We start from the raw sequence: 20,583 nt of genomic DNA, 5'->3' as shown, positions 1-20,583 counted from the left end.
TTCTTTCTAGTTCTTTCTCTGGATGCACATATTTCTCTCCATCAAGAACTCAAGTTCATTTTTATAGATGAAGAAACTGAGGCACAGAGGGTTAAGTGACTTACCCAGGGTCACACAGCTAGTCAGGGACCGAGACAAGATTTGAATGCAGGAAGAAGCATTCCCCACTACAGGCCCAGCATTCTGTCCACTGTGCCACCTATTAACCATCAACATTATGAAAACAAACAATATTGAAAGACTTAATAGCTCTGATCGATGCAGTGATCCACCATGTTTCCAGAGGTCAGTGATGAAGCATATGCAACCCACCTCCTGACAGGTGAAGGGCTGATATTCAGAATGAGACATCTTTTTGGACATGGGCAATGTGGGAATTAGTTTTGTTTGACCATGCTTCTTTGTTATAAGAATGTTTTTTAGAAATTTCTTAAGGGGCAGAAGGTGGAGAAGAAGGTGGTAAGGACAAAAAAATGCCTGATAATTGGAAAAAAAAGAAAAAGGAAAGTACCTCTTCCACAGAGATTTTCAATGCTAGCTAGCCACATTTATCAATAACAACTGGCTTAAAGGACAAAGTAAACAGAAAAGAAAACAAATTTTTATGAAGTAGATAAATTTTAAGATTCAATCATATGCTTTCTCAGGAGAGAGAGAGGGGAGAGGAGGGAAAGGGGTGAAGGAGAAAAATGGAAAAATCACTGCTTTGGGTCTCCAGTCCTTCCAGGGAAGGGTTCATCCATTTTCAGTCTTGAGCATAGCTTTGGTCTTGGAATCTGGTGCTGTGGCCGCTTCTCTTCTCCAGTTGTAGTATTCTCTAGCTTCCAGCTCCATTGATTTTGGGGTTAGCTGCTGCCCCTCTCTGGCTTCAGCATGTTCTGGTGCTAAAATCCTTTGTCCTTCTGCTGCCCACAGCTCTTCAGGAAAAGAGGGGCCACCTTGTCAGTTCAAGCTGTGATTTATCAGTCACACAGTTGAGGCACTTCCCTGGGGATTAAAGAGGGGAACTCGGATGTGCTGGAGTCAACTCAACCAGGTTTAGGACAACCTAGGGATAAACATTCAGTATGAGTATTTACACCCCAGAAATAGGCAAAGCTACAAGTCAGGGCTTGATTTATTGTTTTATTTATTATCTAGACTTGAGAAACTGATGGGACAATATTAATAGTATAGATTAAACTTAAAAATGTGTTATGTATACATTTTTTCCCTAGGCAGCTGGTTGTTAAACAATTACTACCATACTCTTGCCTGTGTGATTTCTGATCACCCCAGCAGGCATCTATCTTTACTATTCTAGTTTCTTTGGCAAATCCATGACAATGTTACATAAGGAGAACAGACCATGGGCTAGGAGAATTTGGATGTCAGATCTTTCAAAAGTCTGCAATGAGACAAGCTTTATTGTTTCTTTAACCTAAAGCTCACACAGCTATAGAATGTTCTACCTGGAAGGAACCAGAGAGACTTCAAAGTCCAACCCCCATCTCGTCCAGGTTAGGAAACAGTCCCAGAGAAGGGAAGTGATTTGTCTGATGGTATTTGTGTCACATCTATAGAAAGAACAAGCAGGTTTTCTTTGTGGTGGTTTTGACTTTCAGCCAGGCCAATATTCCTACTGATCCTATGCATATCGTGTTTATTTTTACTTTGTGCCTTTGATTGTGACTTTTTTCTTCTTCCTATCTGTTCACCAAGACTTTAATATTCACTATACCTTGTACACAAATGACTTCAGTCCTCCCTTATCTTTCTTTTCTCTGAATTCCTGGATCATGTATTATCTGTATTAAGGTCATAAACTTGATTATCGGTTATATGGTGACCTTTTTATCTTTCCTTTCAATCCTTCCTCTCTTCCAAGTGTCTCTGTGGCTGCTGAGGGCACCATGATCCTTCTTGTCACCTGGGTTTAAAATGTTAGGAATCATCTGTGATTCATCACTATCAGCCCACATAACCAATCAATTGTCAAATCTTGTTGTGTTTGCATTTACAACATCTCTTCTATATGTCCTCTTCTCTCCGCTCACATAGCTACCATCCCATTTCGGGCCCTCATCACCTCTTTTCTGGATAATTGCATTCATTTTCTAATTCTCTCTCTGCTTTAGGTTTTTGTCCTCTACTCAGTTGCCAAAGAGATGTTCCTAGTGTGTAGATCATCAATGTCCCCTCCTACTCAATAAACTCCAGTGACTCTCTCTTGTTTCCAGGATCAGATAGAAAATCCTTCGTTTTGGTTTTTAAACCTTTTCATCACCTGAGCCCTTCCTATCTTTCCATCTTCTTACATTTTATTTCCCTCCATATGTGCTGGTCTACTTGCTGTTCTTTATATATGACACCCCTGTCTTCCATCTCTCCTCATTACCTCCACCTTTTAGAATGCTGGTTTACTTCAAGACTTAGCTTGCATGCTACCTTTTGCAGGAGGAGTCTATTAGAGCCTGGCCTCTTAGATCCTTCTCCTCATGGTTACTTTCCATCTACTCTGAATGTATCTTATATACACCTATTTATTTACATATTATCTTACTCATTAGAATATAAGGGCAAGACTGTTTTTGTCTTTTTTGTAGCCTCTTACTATACCTGGCACATAGTAAGCCTTAAAATGTTTGTTGATTGATTAATTGCTCTCATTGGTAAGTTTCCTTTTCTCAATTAGAGTGTAAGCTCCATGAAGGCAGAATCAGTTTTATTTTGGACTTAGATGCCCTAATAGTGCCTAGAAGTAGGTGCTTAATAAATAGAGGGTAGTACAGGCACTATAGGAAGATAAAGCCCACTAAAACAGAATTGGTAGAACTGTGAATTGGTTCAACAATTGTGGAAAGCAATGTGGAAGTAGTTTCATTTTTGACTAGTGATGGAAGACTTGCCTTTTGTTCTTGATATTTGTTGAACACTGTTGGTGCCAGGTCCAATGCAATTCTCCCACATTATGTCATTTTAATTTAAAAGAAACCAAACAAACCCCAAACCTTTCTTATTTTGCTCATTTCTCTTGATATGACATTACCATCAATAGGCTTCAAAATAATGAATCTTTCCTGAAGTAAATTTCAACAACATAGTATACATATATGTAATCAAATGAACACCCTTAACTACATTTGCCATTTCATCCAATTGGAATGCACACTAAAGATTTAGTTTCCCAATTAATTGATGACAAAGGTTGTCTTCAAACAAATGGGAAATTCTCCTTCCAACTGCACAATCTGTACATGTGACTATTCAATGCTACTATGTCTAGATAAGAAATATATGCACTCCTTTCTATTCCAATTGAATAAATCACCAGAAATCTACCCTATCAGACTTTTCTCAAATACATTCAGGGGCTTAACTTCTTTCTTGTTTATATTTTGGTTAGATTTGTCTAAGACTGAAAAAGGCACATCGAGTCCCCAATTATTATAGTTTTGCTGCCCATTTCTTCCTGTAATTATATTAGATTTTGTTTTAAAAAAAAGAACTTAAATACTATGCCATTTAGTCCACATATATTAAATATTCATGTTATTTCATTGTCTATGCCTTTAAGTATAATATATTTTCACTATTTATCTCTTTTCATTATATCTGTTCTTATCATTGTCTTGCCTGAGATCACATTTGTTAACCTTTACTTTTCTGAGTTTTCCAGAAGCAATAATAAATTCTGCATCAGTCTCTCAATTTAACTTTGAATGTTATATTTTGAGTCTGTTTCTTGTAATCAATATATAAGCAGTGGCATGCTGGAGCTGGCTTGTATTGTCTTGAAAGCCAATAGTCAAATTTTCAGGAAGTTTGTGAACTGATTGCTAAGTACACCCAGTGTACAGGTCAATCAGCTCATGTATTTGTAATGCTATTTGTTGTTTTTAATAAAGTGGTGTCAACGAAGCAGAGTGTGGAATTTTCAATATGTTATTATCTAAATGATGGTGGGTTTAACAATGAATATTTGAAAGCAAATTTAATTATATTTTGTTCTGGTGGTGCTAATATGTTTCTGGGAAGAAAGTCTAGAGTAGCTATGAAGTTGTTAGAAAATTTTCCTGAAATTGTCAGTTAGCAGTGTTTAAATCATTGATTACAATTACCACTTGTTAATTCAATATCTGAAATAAAATATATTAATCATTTAAAAATGTTTTCAGATAAAAATTTATTCTATTTAGCACCACAATAAAAATCAAACTGAGGAGCTAAAGAACTTGAAACCGAAATTAAAATTAGTTGGGTACTAGAACTGAGATGGGCAGCATGTGATTTATGAGGTGCTACTTATGGATGGCACATATATCCTGAATTACATATGCATTTTTCTTCTTACTATTATTATTCTGGTTGGGCAAAGAGATTAACTTGTATTAATTTCTTGCAAGACCTTGTTTTAATGATTGACGGTCTTAAAGAATTTTCATTACTTTTGATTGCATTGCAGTAAAGATCAACTAATATCTAGAAAGCACAAAAATTAATCAAATGTACCATAAGAGCTTTGGGAAATTTAAAGAATGGAATTTGAAGGCATGATTCTCAAGTTGAAGATTTGATTAAGCCAGTTAAGTTGAAGAACATTTCATTTAATAAAAATAATATATTTAATGCTCTTCCTAGAAATATCTTACTAGAAAATAAAATTCAATACGTAAACTTAGGTCTTTTATTGGACAAAAGCAACAATGAAAGTATTTTAAATTATTTTGCTTTTTTAGAATCATTTACTTTGCCTTATTAAGAACTGACTTCACCATGAATAGTTGCCAAAAACGCATTTCATTTAAGTGAAATTTTAAAGCATGAGATTGATTTTAAAACACTTCAGAGTTTTGTAGATAACAATGTAGACTCAAAGTTCCAATCCCTGCAAATGCACAAAAAGCCAAAAAGATAGTTATCACTCTTACAATCAATAGTGCTAACGTTGAAAGAGCTTTTGGTTTAATTAATATAATTTGTATGAGGATGAGAAATAGTTTAATAGTAGATGGCACATCAGATTTAATGACAGTAAATTTGTTGGGAAAAGAAAAGGCAGATTGGGATGCAGTTCTATTAGGAGTCAAATCGTGTTTGAATTGCCACTATAGACTGGCTCCTGAGAGTTTGGCATAATCAACAGAAGCAATTGGGTATATGAAATTTACAATAAAGGATGTTATGTATTTTATCATTACTAGTAAATCTTATGCTATACAGCCATCATGTTAGTAATATTTATAATAAACTTATGTACATATGTGTATAGAGGTATAATCACACAAAATTTTTCCCCCAAGAAGTTTCTCTTGACTTTATTGTTTGTGTTTTGAAGTTTCTACTATTCTCTACTTTTCATCAGGGATTCTTGGAAATGTTCTATTCCACTAAAGGACCATATTTCCCCTGTAGAATTATGCTTAGCTTTGTAGGACAAATTATTTTTGGTTGTAAGCCTCTATCTTTTGCCTTTTGGGATATCATAACCCAGGATTTTCTCTTTTTTCCAGTAGTTGCATCATAGTCTGACATAGAGGCAGCTGGTGGCACAGTGGATAGACAGACCCTAGAGTCAGAAGACCTGACTTCAAATTTACCTAAGCTATTTACTAACTTTGTGACCTTTAACCTTCATTTGCTGCAGTTTCCTCAGCTATAAAATGGGAATAATAATAATAATGCAAGGTTGTTGTGAGAATCAAATGAGAAAATATTTATTAAAAACCACTTAGCACAGCACCTGACATGTATTATATATTATATAAATGCTTCCTTCTTTCTTCCTTAGTTTTCTGTGATAGTAATTGTGCTTAGTACTTGAACTTTTTCTTTTTTATTATTTGCAGTACTTTTTTCTTTGACTTAGAAGTTCTAGAATTTAATTATACTGTTACTGGATGTTTTCAGTTTGGGGTTTCAGGAGGTTATTGGCAGATTCTATTTTAATTTTGCCCCCTGGTTCTAATATATAATGGCAGCTTTCTTTTATGATTACTTGCAATATGATATCCAAGATTTTTGTTTGTTCATGGTTTTCAGGGAGTCTGATTTTACAAATTGTTTTTTCTTGCCTGTTTTCCAGGGCAGTTGTATTTGATAAAAGATATCTTGGGGCTGCTAGGTGGCACAGTGAATAGAGCACTGGTCCTGGAGTCAGGAGGACCTGAGTTCAAATCCAGCCTCAGACACTTCACACAAAAACTAGCCGTGTGACCTTGGGCAAGTCACTTAACCCCAATTGCCCTCCAAAAAGCAAAAAAAAGAAAAAAGAAAAAAAGAAATAAAAGATATCTTACATTTTCTTCTATATTTAAAAAATTTTTTTATTTTCTTCTAATATTTCTTGTTGTCTCTTGAGTCTTTAAATTCTATTTACTCCAGTCTTTTTTTCAGAGAGTCTGGTATTTGTGTAAGCTTTACATTATGTTGAGACTGTTTATCATCCTTTCAATTCTTTCCTCCTGAACTCCCATTTAATTTTTAATTGCTTACTCTAGTCACTCTTGGAGACCTTGTGGCCAACCAGTGCTTGGTTTTTTCTTCTCCTGAGTGCTCTAGGATCTTTATCCTCTGTGGAGCATCCCTTGTCTTAGTGCTGGCAAATCCAGGACTATTTACTGGCTGCCTGGAGGGGTCCCTCTCTCAGGGCCTGAAGACTTGTGTTTTCCTTTTTGTGCAGTCTCAGCCTGAATGCAGGAGCTTACTGTTCTCTTTCTTGGTAGTTCTTGATCATTATTCTGTCTGGATTCTTTTAGATCTTTGCTGGAATATATATGGGAGAGCTGGGCTCCTCTGTGGACGTCCATATTGCCGGGTTAATCCGAAGACCTGTGATAGTTATTTGTGCATTTGTGTTCCCTCTTCTTTTACTATTAGATTATAAATTTTTTGAGATCAGGTCTGTCAGATATCTTTCTTTGTATCTCCATAGTCTACAAAGTGCTTCTTGTATAGAGTATTTAATAATGTTTGTTAGTGTAGTTAATGAAAAATTGACTGCAATTACCTAAATTTTTGGGTTTTAAGGTTACTGTTGGAATGTCTGAGATAGGCTTGTTTTAATACTTAATAATTTAGAAAATAGGATAATTATCCAATTAAAGCACTTAATAAGCTAAATATTCTGAACTGTATGCTTTTGAATAGGGAAACTTTTCCTGCTGTGAGAATTACTGAAAATATTAGATTTATGATTTGGTTGGAGAAAAGAAAAAATTACATTTAGTCAATTTTCGGAGCATAATTCAAGCACTATTTTTTTTTTTGCTCCTTAATAGGTTAAAAATATCATTTTCCCTTTTCTAAAAGTTCTCTTCCAGTCTAAAGGCTTTCCAGTTTTGTCATATTTCTGGTCAGATGCTGCCATAGAAATGCAGGGAAGAAGTCTAGAAAAGGACACACAAAGTCATTACAGTGTTAGTGATCACTCACTGTCCGCTGGGTAGTCTTGTGCCTCCCATTGGAACCCCTGGTGTTCCCTTTTACTATGCAGAGACTACTGGAGGCTCAGAGGTCACCCCATTGCACATTGACATCTGCCAACGTTTTGTCCTCACAGTGCCCCAGATGCTGGTATTGCTTCCTGAGCCCTGGCATTAAGATCTAATCTTGTTGTTTGGACTCAAATTGGGGTTGCTTTCCTCTGGGCAAGTATTACTTCTCAATCTCGCCCATACTTCACAGGATCATAAATTGAGAGCTAGAAGGGATCTTAAAGGTCACTGGGTCCACCACATTTTAGAGATGAAGAAACTGGAGATTTGCTCAAGGGTTGGAGCACAAAATCCCTTGTGATCCAAACCCAGTGGGCATGTTTGAATCACCTGAATTCTGTGCTTGCAACACAACCCCACATAAACTTCTGCCCCATTAATAATACACTGCTTCACAATCCTTATATTTACGCAAGCAACTTGAGTTAACTAATAACTTTACTTCCAGATACTCTGTCCTCTCCACATTCAAACTCACAATTCATTCCATCCCAAACAAACAAAATTCTAACCATGTCTACTCCACTGATTACCAGTGTCAGGATACTGATGTTCTCTGATCCTCTCGATATTTCCCTATAGGCTTATTTTAATTTTATTTTTGCTTAATTTAAAACTATGTTAAATTGGTTAAACCGTTAGACCTTTGTATTGTTGATTCTGATAAAAATTTTAAAATAAGTAAGGTCCCTTTGGCAGCCTTTAATTTCCCAGGACTTTCTTTATATTATAAAAAAAATCATCTTTCTCTCCATTTTATGGTATGTAATGCCAAGCAAAGGCAACTTCCCAAGGTTCAAAATACCAGCATAGCCGCTCTCTATTTTATTCAGTGACAAATTAAGAACAGAGAAAATAAAAATACAGCATAATTCAAAATACAGCATTCACCAAGTGTAATTCAATCAAGTACTACTCCACCCCTGGACATTACATTCATTTAATCAATCACAAAGTCCCTCTTCTAACTACTACTCCACTCCTAGGCAGTACATTCATTTAGTCAATCACAAAGCCCCTCTTCTCAAATGGAGATTAGTTTCCAATCATAAGTAAAGTACATTCATTTGGTCAATCACAGAACACAAAAAAGTCAACAGTTTCCCACCCTTGGATTACAACTGAATAGGCCATCTTCCCCAGAGTTACAACAAGCTTAAGTACAGCATTTAATATCCAAAGAGAGGTCTTTTCTTCATCTTGACCCAAGGCAAGTTCTCAGCAATCTTTGTTCCTGCCCAGAGAGCTGGACAAGGAACTGGGAGCCCTCTGCCATTGAACCCAGGTGACAGACTGGTGAATCCAGGTAGAATCTGGGACCATGGGATCCGGGGAATCTGAGAACAGGCCCCAAGCCAAGATGAAGAAAAGACCTCTCCTTGGGTACTGAGTAATGATGAAATTGTAGTTTACTAGTGATTTAGGGGTGGAGGGTTTGTGTATTTTCAAATGATTTTACTTAGTGATTAATGATACTTAGTAATTGATTGCTGAATAAGTGACTGATTGAGTTAATTTAGTGTGCCCCATGAGTGGAAGACTTTGACTATTGTACTTTGAGATGACTGTTCTTTGTTCTAACTGTTGTGACCACTTTGGTGAAAACTATGTGGCCATTTTAGTGATAAGTCATTGTGAATGCTATACTTTGATTTACTGTGAATGTTTTGCCTTGATTTGTTATGGAATAAATAGTGTTCACTATACTGTGTGATCAGAACCTTAAAAGCTGTTCATGGTAGCATTCTTCTGGAAAGCTGCTCATGCATGGCATTACACCAGCTAGGCCCCATCCTTGATCCTCCCAAAATATCTATACCCAAATCAACTGCTACACCCTTGAACTGGCCTATCCCACCACTGTCTGTTATCTCCAGGTAGCCTCCAGAAACTTCCCACCCTTAATCACTCATTACTGGAGTCTGACCTCATTGACTCCTCCTGAAGACCCTCCCCAAACTCCTCCTCTAGACTACCCCTAGACTCCTCCCACAACCTTTCTGAATATAAGACCCCATCTTGCCTCCACGTGATGTGAGAGCACCATAGAATTTTCCAATACAAGCCTTAAAGATACTGAGGCTCCTTAAGAGTCTACCCAATATGGTGAACTTTTAATAAACTTTGCTTTTCTTTGGCTGAGAGAAGACTTGAGTCGAATTCATTTGGTAGGACCTGGCTTGTTGGTATTTTGGGGTCTCAAGCACCGCTAGCCTAAACCTCATCATTTTATGATGACCCTCTACAAAATCAGTCAATACTTAAAGAAATTAATTCAGACTGTTCACTGGAAGATCAAATACTGAAGCTTAAATTGATACATGATGAGAAGACGGAAAAGACCCTGATGTTGGAAAATATTGAAAGCAAAAGGAAAAGAGGAGAGCAGAGACTGAGATGGATAGAGAGTGTAACAACAAAAATGAACTTGGGTAGACTTTGAAAGATAGTGGAGGACAGAAGGGCATGGCATGCCATGGCCCATGGGGTCACACAGTGTTGGATATGACTGAGCAACTGAACAGCATTTATCATTTATCTGGCTGTGCATACATCTCTTTTCTTTCTCCCTATCCACCCATCTATCTGTGTTCCTGTTAGTTCACCCATTTTTTCATTAATTCACTTATCAATTGAGTGATTTTTGTCTTTGAATCTTCAGCATCCCTTACAGCATATTTTCTTTTGGTGGGGGGGAGAGGGAGAGTCTAGTAGACTCTAGGATCAGAGATTCTTCACTTGGGGTCAACTTGATAATTGTTGTTTGTCAGTTTTTAGTTGTGTCCAACTCTTTGTGATTCCATCTGGGATATTCTTGGCAAAGTTACTGGAGTGGTTTGCCATTTCCTTCTCTAGCTCATTTTACAGATGAGGAACTGAGGCAAACAGGGTCAAGTGACTTGCCTAGGGTCACACAGCTAGTAAGTGTCTGAGGTCAAATTTGAACTCAGGAAGATGAGTCTTTTTGATTCCAAGCTCTGTGCTCTATCCACTGAGCCACCTAGCTGTCCAGTGTAGTGATACAAGAAAATGGTAAGAACCCCTGCTCTAGAAGCATGATTTTTCATTGTATAAGGAGCTATAAATTTGAATAGGAATTTTTCTAGGAGAACCTGGTGATTTGAGTGAGAAAAACCTGAAAAAGTTAATTTGTGGAAGTATTTTTTTTTTTTTTGCTTTTTGGAGAACGATTGGGATTAAGTGACTTGCCCAAGGTCACAGGCTAGTTTTTGTGTTAAGTGTCTAAGGCTGAATTTGAACTCAGGTCCTCCTGACTCCAGGGCTGGTGTTCTATTCACTGTGCCACCTAGCTGCCCCTGGAATTATGTTTCTTAAAGTGACTGGGATAGGCTTAGATGAGTGAAAGCAAAGGGATTTGGGGAGAAAATATTGGAACTGCAAGTTCTTTTGCTTATAGGTTGAAAACCTATATGAATAGTTTTATTGGTGAAGGGGAAAAGCAAACAAATAGTAAGTTAATAGAATCTCTGTGACTCGGCATTTAAAGACTTTCAGCGTCTGGCTCTAGCCTACTTTTTAGATATTTCATACTGTTCCTCATTATGCACTTTCTGTTCCAGGCAAATTGACTCAGTTGTTCCTTAAACTTGGAGTTTCATTTTTCTGCTTTCATGCCTTTGCACAGGCTTTTGTTTATATCTGGAATATACTCTCTCTTCACCTCTGACTCTTAAAATGCCTTTGGAGAGACTAGAGGTGTCATGGGCTAGACAAGTCAAACTGTTACCATTACCTGACTGCCATTTCTCTTCAGATCCCGATGGAAAACAGCCCAGGATCCTGAGCCCAAGAGCCTTGGGAGTAGTAATTCTCCCCAAACCATCAGACCTAGTTCTACCCAGCCCCTACAGTCATCATTGAGGAGACAGTTAATTGTCACCCCCAGTGACAACTGCTGACCAACTGCTGTCCATGGGCAGATAGGCAGGGGAGGTCTAAGAGTAGCAGCATCTCTAGACGACTGGTCCTATTTCCAGTAACCCCTCATAGCCATTAGCAAAGAAAGCAACTGCTCTGGAGAAGAGACTAATCACCCCCACCATCTGTCAACCGACTGCCATAACAGGGGCCGGCAAACTAGATTAAGTAAAGCAGCAAGGCACAGGGAAGGAGAGGCAGGAGGAAGCATGTTTTAAGCCAAACAAACCACTACCATCTCCCTTCAGACTCTACTGGGGATGGACCAGAATCCTCAACCCAAAAGCTTTGGGATTAGCACTGCTTCCGGCCTAGCGCCTTTAGCGGTCATCCTGGGAAGCAATCCTGGTGGGAGAGCTGGGTAACTGCCCCAAAGAAAGTTCTGGTCACCAAAGTCAAATGGTTCAGCATCAGAAAAGACTTGATTTTATCAGCGGAAATGCCATTAAAAAAGAAGTATTAAGATCTGCTTTGTCATTATGCCCTAAGGGACTTTTCCATCTGACTTGAAGCTGAAACCATCCATATGCATTTTCTCCCCAGTCAGGATGGGAAGTCCTTGGGAACAGTAATTGCCTCGATTTTCTGTAATATCCCCAGTACTTAGCACAGGGCTTTAAACACACTAAGACTCAATGAACCTTTCATTCACTGCCTTCAGTGCTCACCTCAGATGCCACCTCTGGCCAGAAACATTTTTGATTCCCCAGTTAGTGTTTTCTTCCAATTAGATTGCATTTACTTACTTGCTCAAATGTTGTGTCTTCCACTTCTCCCACTCTCCAGTAGAATGGAAATTCTTTGAACAAAGGGACCTGTTTTCACTTGGTCTTGGCATCTAGTACCTATTTCACTGCCCTGAACATGGTAGGCACTTAATACATTATTGTTGAATGGGACTAACAGATTTTTTTTTTTTGGCCTTTTGGAGGGGAATTGGGATTAAGTAACTTGCCCAAGGTTACACGGCTAGTGTTTTTGTGTGGGTGTTAAGTGTCTGAGGCCAGAACCGAATTTGGGTCCTCCCGCCCTGACAGAATTTTTTTGAGGCCAATTTTTGCTTACTCAAAAATCTCCAAATACCTGGACTTGTATTTCTGAAGGTGAATGCTGATTTTATAGAATCAGTGTGGGTGAGCATGGGTTTACTTTTTGTACTGACCCACAAGGATCCCCAGGCTTAATTGTAGGTCTCTGAAGTTCTTTTAAAAATATTTTGATGGCTGTATTCAATATGATAGGTTTCCTTTGTAATTCTGTGTCTTTTATTTTATATATTTAAAACATTATTGTGAAAAGGAGTTCATAGACTTCACCAGACCGCCCAACAGGTCCATGAGCCACCCTCTTCCCCCACCAAAAATTAATAAGGCTTAAAGGTTAACTTTAAAATATAGGTTAAATAAAAGCTAAACCAATTCACCTCCCATAGGTGAACTGAGAACTTTCCCTAATTGTTTTATTTGCTTTTATGTTTTTTAATTTTTTTATTTAAAAAAATTTCTAAATTAAATTTTAAGTTTATTTTTAGTTTACATCATTCATTTCTACAAGATTTTGAGTTACAAATTTTCTCCCCATTTTTCCCCTACCCAGCACCCCAAAACATCAGTCCCACTGTATACCTCCTCCCCTAATCTGCTCTCTCCTTTATCCTCCCCCATCCACCCACACACCCCCCTTCCAGTAGGTTAATATGGATCTCTATACCCCAATGCCTGTATATCTTATTTCCCAGTTGCATGTAAAAAAAAAAACAAATACAAATTTTTTTTAACATTTGATTTTAAATTCTTTCCCTTCCTCCCTCATCACCCACCCTTACTGGGAAGATAAGCAATTCAGTATAGGTTATACATGTGTAGCTATGTGAAACATTTCCATAGTGGATATATTGTAAAAGATTGACTACGTTTCCCTCCATCCTATCCTGTCCCCCACTTGTTCTATTCTTTACTTTGACCCTGTCCCTTTTCAGAAGCATGGTTAAAACTTCCCTCCCCCCCAACCTGCCCTTGCCTCTATCATCCACCATCTCATCCCTTTCCCCCCTACTCTCCTGTAGGGTAAGATACCCCACTTATGACATAGTGTATATGTCATTCCCTCCCTAAGCCAAATTCAATGAGAGTAAGGTTGACCCATTCCCTATTGCCTTCTTGTTCTTCCCCTCCATTGTAACAGTTTGCCCTTGCCTCTTCTAGATGGGATAATTTACCCCATTCTGTCTCTCCCCATCTCCTCTCATTATATTCCTCTCTCACCTCTGAATTTCACTTTTTAAGTATCATCCCTTCCTATTCAATTGGTCCTGTGCCCACTGTCTATGTACACCCGTACACATATATACAAACACTCACATATGTATTCATATACCCTCCTATATAGACATATGTATGTATATATATTTATATTTCCTTTAACTATTCTCATACTGAGAAAAGTTTCTTCAGTTATAATTATCATATTTCCATGTAGGAATGTAAATAGTTCAACTTTGATAAGTTCCTTATGATTTCTTTTCCCTGTTTACCTTCTCATGCTTGTCTTGCTTCTTGTATCAGAATGTCAAATTTTCTATTCAACTCTGGTTTTTTCATTATGAATGCTTGAAAGTCCTCTATTCCACGGAATGACTATATTTTCCCTTGAAACATGATACTCAGCTTTGCTGAGTAGGTGACTCTTGGTTTTAATCCCAGCTCCTCTGACCTCCAGAATATCATATTCCAAGCCCTTTGATCCCTCAGTGTAGAAGCTGCCAGATCTTGTGTCATCCTGATTGTGCTTCCACTATATTCAAATTGTTTCTTATTGGCTGCTTGTAAAATTTTTTCCCTCATCTGGGAATTTCAGAATCTGGCTAAATATTCCTAGGAGTTTTCTTTTTGGGATCTTTTTCAAGAGGTGACTGGTGAATTCTTTCAATTTCCATTTTGCCCTCTGGTTCTAAAATATCAGGGCAATTTTCCTTGAAAATTTCTTGAAGGATGATTTCTAGGTTCTTTTTTTGATCATGGCTTTTAGGTAGTGTAATACTTTTAAAATTATCTCTCCTGGATTAATTTTCCAGGTCAGTGGTTTTTCCAATGAGATAGTTCACATTGCCTTCTATTCTTTCATTTGTTTGGATCTGTTTAATAGTATCTTGATTTCTCATAAAGTCACTAGCTTCCATTTGCTCCAATCTAATTCTGAAGGAATGATTCTCTTCAGTGAGCTTTTGAGATTCTTTTTTTTTTTTTACTTTGTAAACTGGGGTTTATTTCAAAATAAAGACTCTTTGTAAAATATATGCATTTCATAGAAAAAGGTATAAAATCACCAGCACTTTGAAAGGCTGGCCACTGCACTGTTTAGAGAGATGAGATAGAGGATATCAAATATTTGAGCTGGAAAGGAAAGGACCTTAGTCCAAGATTTTCATATTTTACAGATGGGGAAGTTGAGGTCAAGAAAGATAGCACAAAATCACTCCTGAGTTAGCAGAGGGGGATTGAGAACCCTGGTCTCTCCTACTCAAAATCCTGCTTGGCAGCCCCTGTGCCAAGCTTTCAGACCCCCTCCTTCTCAACTAAGAAGTTTCTCCCATTGCTGGAGAACTGGTCACACCATCCAGCCCACAGGACACTGCCATGCACCTGCAAAAACCAAGGGATGAGCTCTCCTAGGGCTGGGTACTGGGGGAAACATGTGAGTAAGTAGGGATAGAGGGAATGAAAAGGGAAGAATAAATACCTGGAGAAAACTGGCCTCCCCCAGCCTAACAAACATGGACACAGAGCCAAGTCCCCTCAAGTGTATATTTTGTGTGTACACACACACATACACACATACACACATGCTCTCACTGCTCAACAAGGAGGGTCTAGGGGCAAGGAATCCAGATGGCACTTGGTGGATGGTGGTGATCAAGGAAGAAATAAGGGGCTGAGGGGGAACTGTTCCTGATCTAGCCCCGCAGCCCCTTTAAGGAGGGGATGCAGGGCTGAGCAAGGGCAGAAAATGGTCTCAAGTCAAGGCTTTAACTGTGAACAAGCTCCTCTTCTCCCCCAAGTCCATGTCCCAAAGTCCTCCAGGTTCATGCATTAGAGAAAGGAGTCAAATTCGAATATTAAGGCAGGACAAGTTTCCTTCGGCTCCTCGGGGAGCACAGATTGTGCTCTGGACCCAGGGGTGAAGGAGGGGCATCATGCGAAATGCCTGCCAGGGGGCAGCGGGTGATCCCCTCGGTGGTCCAACTGGTCCTGCAGCTGGGCAAACTCGGCCAGCTCGCTCAGCACCTGGAGCTGACCGTTGGTCTTGTGGCTGACCAGCGAACGGTATGGAAGTGCATGGTGAAGACGATGAAGACCAGGCCGAAGGAGGCCATGATGGTGGTGGAGGAGATGGCCGCCTCCTGGCCCGGGGTGAAGCTGGCGTTGGACGCGGGGGGCGGCTTGGGCTGCTTCTTCAGTGGCAGGAACTTGACCCAGCAGAGCAGCACCACCTTGGCCAGGAGGAGCAGCTTGCCGATGACTATGGAGAAGGCCCAAGCCAGTTCGATGTGTGGGTGCATGCGCTCGTGCGGCAGCTCCGTGACGGAGTTGAGGTTGTTCGTGTTACTGACCATCTTGATATTGGGCAGGATGCAGGTGCTGATCATGAGCTCAAACAGGTGCTTGGCCACCAGCACCGGGGTGCACGTGTTAAAGGCGATGACCAGCCCCTGCGGGTAGTAGTGGCTGCTGTCCAGCTGCACCTCCACCATGGCCACCACAGCGAAGTCCAAGAGCAGCGCCAACATCTGTCTGGAGGCTTTGAGCTTGGCCGGGCTGAGGTGCAGCTTGCACCAGGACAGTGCCTGCATGGAGTGCTCCTTGAGACTCATCACCTCCTGGTAGCTATGGCCCACCCACTCCAGGTAGGAGATGGTGTTCCCAGGCAGCGGGGGCTCCTGGGGCTGCTGCTGGTGGGGGGTGGGGAGCTGCCACGGTGGCCGCTGGCAAGGGGAAGGTTGGGGCTGCTGCTGGGCTGCGAAGGCCCGCCCTAGCAGCGGCTGGAGAACGGGAGGGGCCTGCACGCACTCTGGCACCTTGGTCTCCCCTCTGCTTCACAGCATGTCCAGAGCAGCCCTCCCCACCAACACTCAGCAACCGAGATTCTTTTTCCATCTGGCAAATTCAGCTTTTTAAGGCATTCTTCCCCTCATTGACTTTTTGAGCCTCTTTTGCCATCTGAGTTAGTCTATTTTTTAAGGTGTATTTTCTTCAGTCAGGTTGTTGACTCTCATTTCCTAATTTTCTTGCATCGTTCTCATGTCTCTTCCCAATTTTTCCTCTATTCCACTTATTTGGTTTTCAAAATCCTTCTTAAGATCCTCTATGGCCTGTAACCAATTCATATTTTTCTTGGAAGGTTTTGGTGCAAGAGTTCTGACTTCATTGTCTTCCTCCTGTTCCATGCTTTGATCCTTTTTGTCCCCCAAAAGGAATCCAAAGTCAGATTGCTGTGCTTGCTTTCCTTCCTTTGCTTGCTCATGTTGCCGCTCAATTACTTGACTTTTGAGCTTTTTGCCACAATAGGACTCTGCTTCCAGAGAGGAGAGTTTTGTCCCAAATCGCTGGGGTTTTCTCAGCTGCCAGAGCTATTAGTTGGGTGCCCTTTCAGAAGCCTCCACTGGCTCTGGCACACTGGTCACGCACCCCATGACCTCTACCCTAGACAGCAATCTAGATTCAAGCAGGTTAAAGCAAGAGTGATTTCCCCTCAGACTGGTTGCTTGGTCCCCCCTACAATCTGCAGGCCTGGAGCTCTGATGTAGCCATGAGGCGGTGGCTGCCATGGCGCCTTAGGGGCTTCTCCCTCCCAGGGGCAGAGGCCAGACTGTACTCCCGTACCCCCAGTTCCCAAAACTTTGTCTCTGGCACTTATGGATTGATAATTCTGGAAACTGCCACAGCTGCTGGTTATCCATTCTCCCAATGTGCCCCTAGGCATGACTGGTTGGGTTGCCCTAGGGCTAAAACCTCAGGGGGTTGGGCTCTGTTCCCAGCCTGCTGCTATCAATCCTTCCTGCTGATATGCTGGGCTGTCTTCAATGGTAGATTTGTTTCTCTCTGTCACTTTGTGGGTTCTGTAGCTCTGAAGTTTGTTTAGAGTAATTTTTTATAGATATTTGAGGTGGTTATGGGGGGAGTGAAGGGAGTCTTCCTGCTTCTATGCTGCCATCTTGGCTCCTCCCTGCTCTTATGTTTTTATTCTTGAATTGAACTGGTAGAATTCAAAGGCAACTTTAGAGTAAAGTATATTTCCTGAAGAAGGTAAGATGAACATTATTTTTCATTTAATTTTAAAATCTGCCATCTTGTTAAATTTTTAAGGTTAGATCAAACTCAAAATAAGTGGAATGTTCTATACTTCATACATGCTCAAGAAGTGCATCTTGATCAATTGCTCTTGCAGAAATTACAATGATGAAAGAAGCCTTGAAGACTTCAATTCCATTTATTAAGTATCTACTATGTGTCAGACACTGGGCTTGGCTCTCAGGATACAAAGACAAAAAGAAAAATAGTCCAAAACCGAAACTTGCTATTTTTCACCCCCTAAACCTTCCTGTTTCCTACATTTCTTTATTACTTTTAGAGGAAATCCCAGCTTCCCAGGAATTCCGCCTCTCAACCTAGTTCATTCTTGACTCCACTTTTTCTCACTCCCCATATCCAATTAGTTACCAGGTCCTGTGGATTTTGCTTTCATGGCGTCTCCTGCAGACACCCCTTTCTCTTCTCTTAAGCTGCCACCATCCTCTTGCAGGCCCTCATCACCCCACACCTGAACTATTTCACTAGCTCATTGCTTGTTCTCCCTGATCCAAGTTTCTCTCCACTCCAGTCTATTTTCCATTCTGCTGCCAAAATCATTTTTCTAAAGTGCGGATTTGACCATATCATACCAACTCTCTGTCACCAATAGGATCAAGTATATAATCTTCTGTTTAGGCTTTAAAGTCCTTCACAGCCTCACCCCCCTCCTATCTTTCCAGTCTTCTTCTATGTTCCTGCATCCCCTCTATACTCTACAGCCAGTCTGTGTCCTTGGTATTTGTTTAACAAGAGACTCCATATCCAAACTCCAGGCATTTTCACCGCCTATCTCCCATGCCCAGAATATTCTCCTTCCTTATCTTTGCCTCCTGATTTTCTTGGCTTCCTTGAAGTCCCAGCTAAAATCTCACCTTCTACAAGAAACTTTTCCTGATGCCCCTCAATTCTAGTGCATTTTCTTTATGATCTCCAGTTTATCTTATATATGTCTTGTTTGTATAAACAAGTTGTTTGCATGTTGTTTCCTCCATTGAACTGTGAACTCCTCGACAGCAGGGACTGTCTTTTGCTTTTTTTTTTTTTGTACCCAGTGATTAGCACAGTGCCCAGCAGCACATAGTAGGTATTTAATAAATGTTTATTGACTGACCAACCCAAGAAGTTTACAATCTACTGTATATGTAGAACTATGTTGTTTTGACTTTCCTTCCCAATCTTTATGTCTTCGTGTGGGGTTTTCTACCTTCTATTATGGAGGATTTCCAAAATGATCATCTCATCGCATGACATGTAAAAATTTAAGTTGACTGATTTGGGTTAGGAAGAGGGGATGACATTGAGAGAGCAAATATGGAGGACAGATGCTTACTAAGTTCTCTTTCCTGTTAGGACTCCCTTTGAGCTGGGAAGAGGAGAGCAAGTACATGTTTGCCTCTTTTTTTTCACCCTCTATATCAAGTCCCCCATGCCAAGACCACTCATCTTTTTTCTTTTTCTTTTTCTTTTTATAAGCAATTGGGGTTAAGTAACTTGCTCAAGGTTACACGGCCAGTTATTTCTGGGTGTGGTGCTGAGTATCTGAGCCCAGATTTGATCCCCAGGTCATCCTGACACTGGAGCCAGTGCTCTTACTCGCTGAGCCACCTGGCTGCCCCCACTCATCTTTTTTCACTACTTTTTTTCCCCTTATTATTGGGAGACACTGTTTTCCAGAGCTAAGGCTCAGTAAGCAAGCTGTGTCCTGAGCTCCGCATAATAAAGGTCCTTTGTTCTCACCTCGAAACCCTGCTGCTGCTTAATCACAGAATTGGCTTAAACCAGCCCCAGATGGTCATTGAGGTTAGGCAAGCAGCTGTAAGAAACCATATTCTAATCATGAAGCCCTGCTGTGAATGGATTTTTTGTCACTAGGCCAACTTGCCACATGGTTGCCATCACATCTTACTGTTGCTGTTATACTTCGATTCTTTGTCTCGCCACCTCTATATGTATCAAGGCTTAGCCTTGCTCCTTGGGTCTCCTTGGTCCTCACCCAGGGCCCTGGCCATGTTTTGAGTTTCTCTCTTCCAAAGGAATAAAGAAGGCCTTTTGGTATTTTATTTTCTTTTATTTTATTTTTCAGAGTTAAGAGTTGGTGTAAAGCTTTTTGCTATAACCTCCGTGGGCTCTTGGGTTATTTATTTTCAGAGCTGACACCTAGAAGGTCTTTATCTAGTAAAGGATGCCTGACCCGGACTATGAAAGCGTTTGGAGAAAGGGTTTAGAATTTTGGAAAGTTACATAGGAAACTTTCTAGAACGGAAGATGAGAATATTTCTGATAGGCTCTGATTATCTGAATAAATTATGCCATCAGTTTAGACTTCCAAATTCTTGTTTTTGTATCCAATTACAGACATGATACTCTTTGCCAATGGGCTCTCATTAAAGATGATGGATGAAACCCTAGGCTTGAAAACCTAGTTGATTATGAGAAAGCAAAGACTACAATGCCATCTCAGTCATCATCATTATCATTAGTCCTAAGCATGTAATGGCTGCTCACTAAATAATAGTTGTTTGATTGATCATTAAATAGTATTTCATAAGTGCACATCATTTCATGGCATGAAGAGATATTGGTTTGGGTTAGATGGGAGTTCAGCTTTCAGAATCCGTGTCCTCCCTGCGGGCAATCACATCACAGTGAATTTTCAATTATACTTCACTTCTCTCTGGGGGAGCTCCCAAAGCATATGTGGTTTCATTAGTCATCACCATATCCCTGTGAAATAGATTGATCTTCCTGGCTATGAGGAATTCAGTTAAGTTCCTCTGTGATTTAGTTTTTTTATACATAAAATGAGGGTAACCTTCAGAAAG

General features: G+C 40.0%; 2 pseudogenes; one reads left to right on the top strand and one right to left on the bottom strand.

Annotated features, from left to right (window-relative positions):
• Positions 1-2,581: 2,581 nt before the first annotated feature.
• Positions 2,582-8,638, top strand: LOC138171230 (E3 SUMO-protein ligase KIAA1586-like; annotated as a pseudogene).
• A 6,966-nt stretch (positions 8,639-15,604) lies between these two features.
• The window catches only part of LOC138171147 (calcium release-activated calcium channel protein 1 pseudogene), a 137,736-nt pseudogene continuing 132,757 nt past the window's right edge, over positions 15,605-20,583 (bottom strand).

The sequence above is a fragment of the Petaurus breviceps genome, unplaced genomic scaffold (assembly GCF_028583685.1).
Source record: "Petaurus breviceps papuanus isolate PSGF00001 unplaced genomic scaffold, PetGlider_PUasm1.0 419, whole genome shotgun sequence".
In the NCBI taxonomy this organism is placed as follows: Eukaryota; Metazoa; Chordata; class Mammalia; order Diprotodontia; family Petauridae; genus Petaurus; species Petaurus breviceps.
This window is presented reverse-complemented; position numbering and strand designations above follow the sequence as displayed.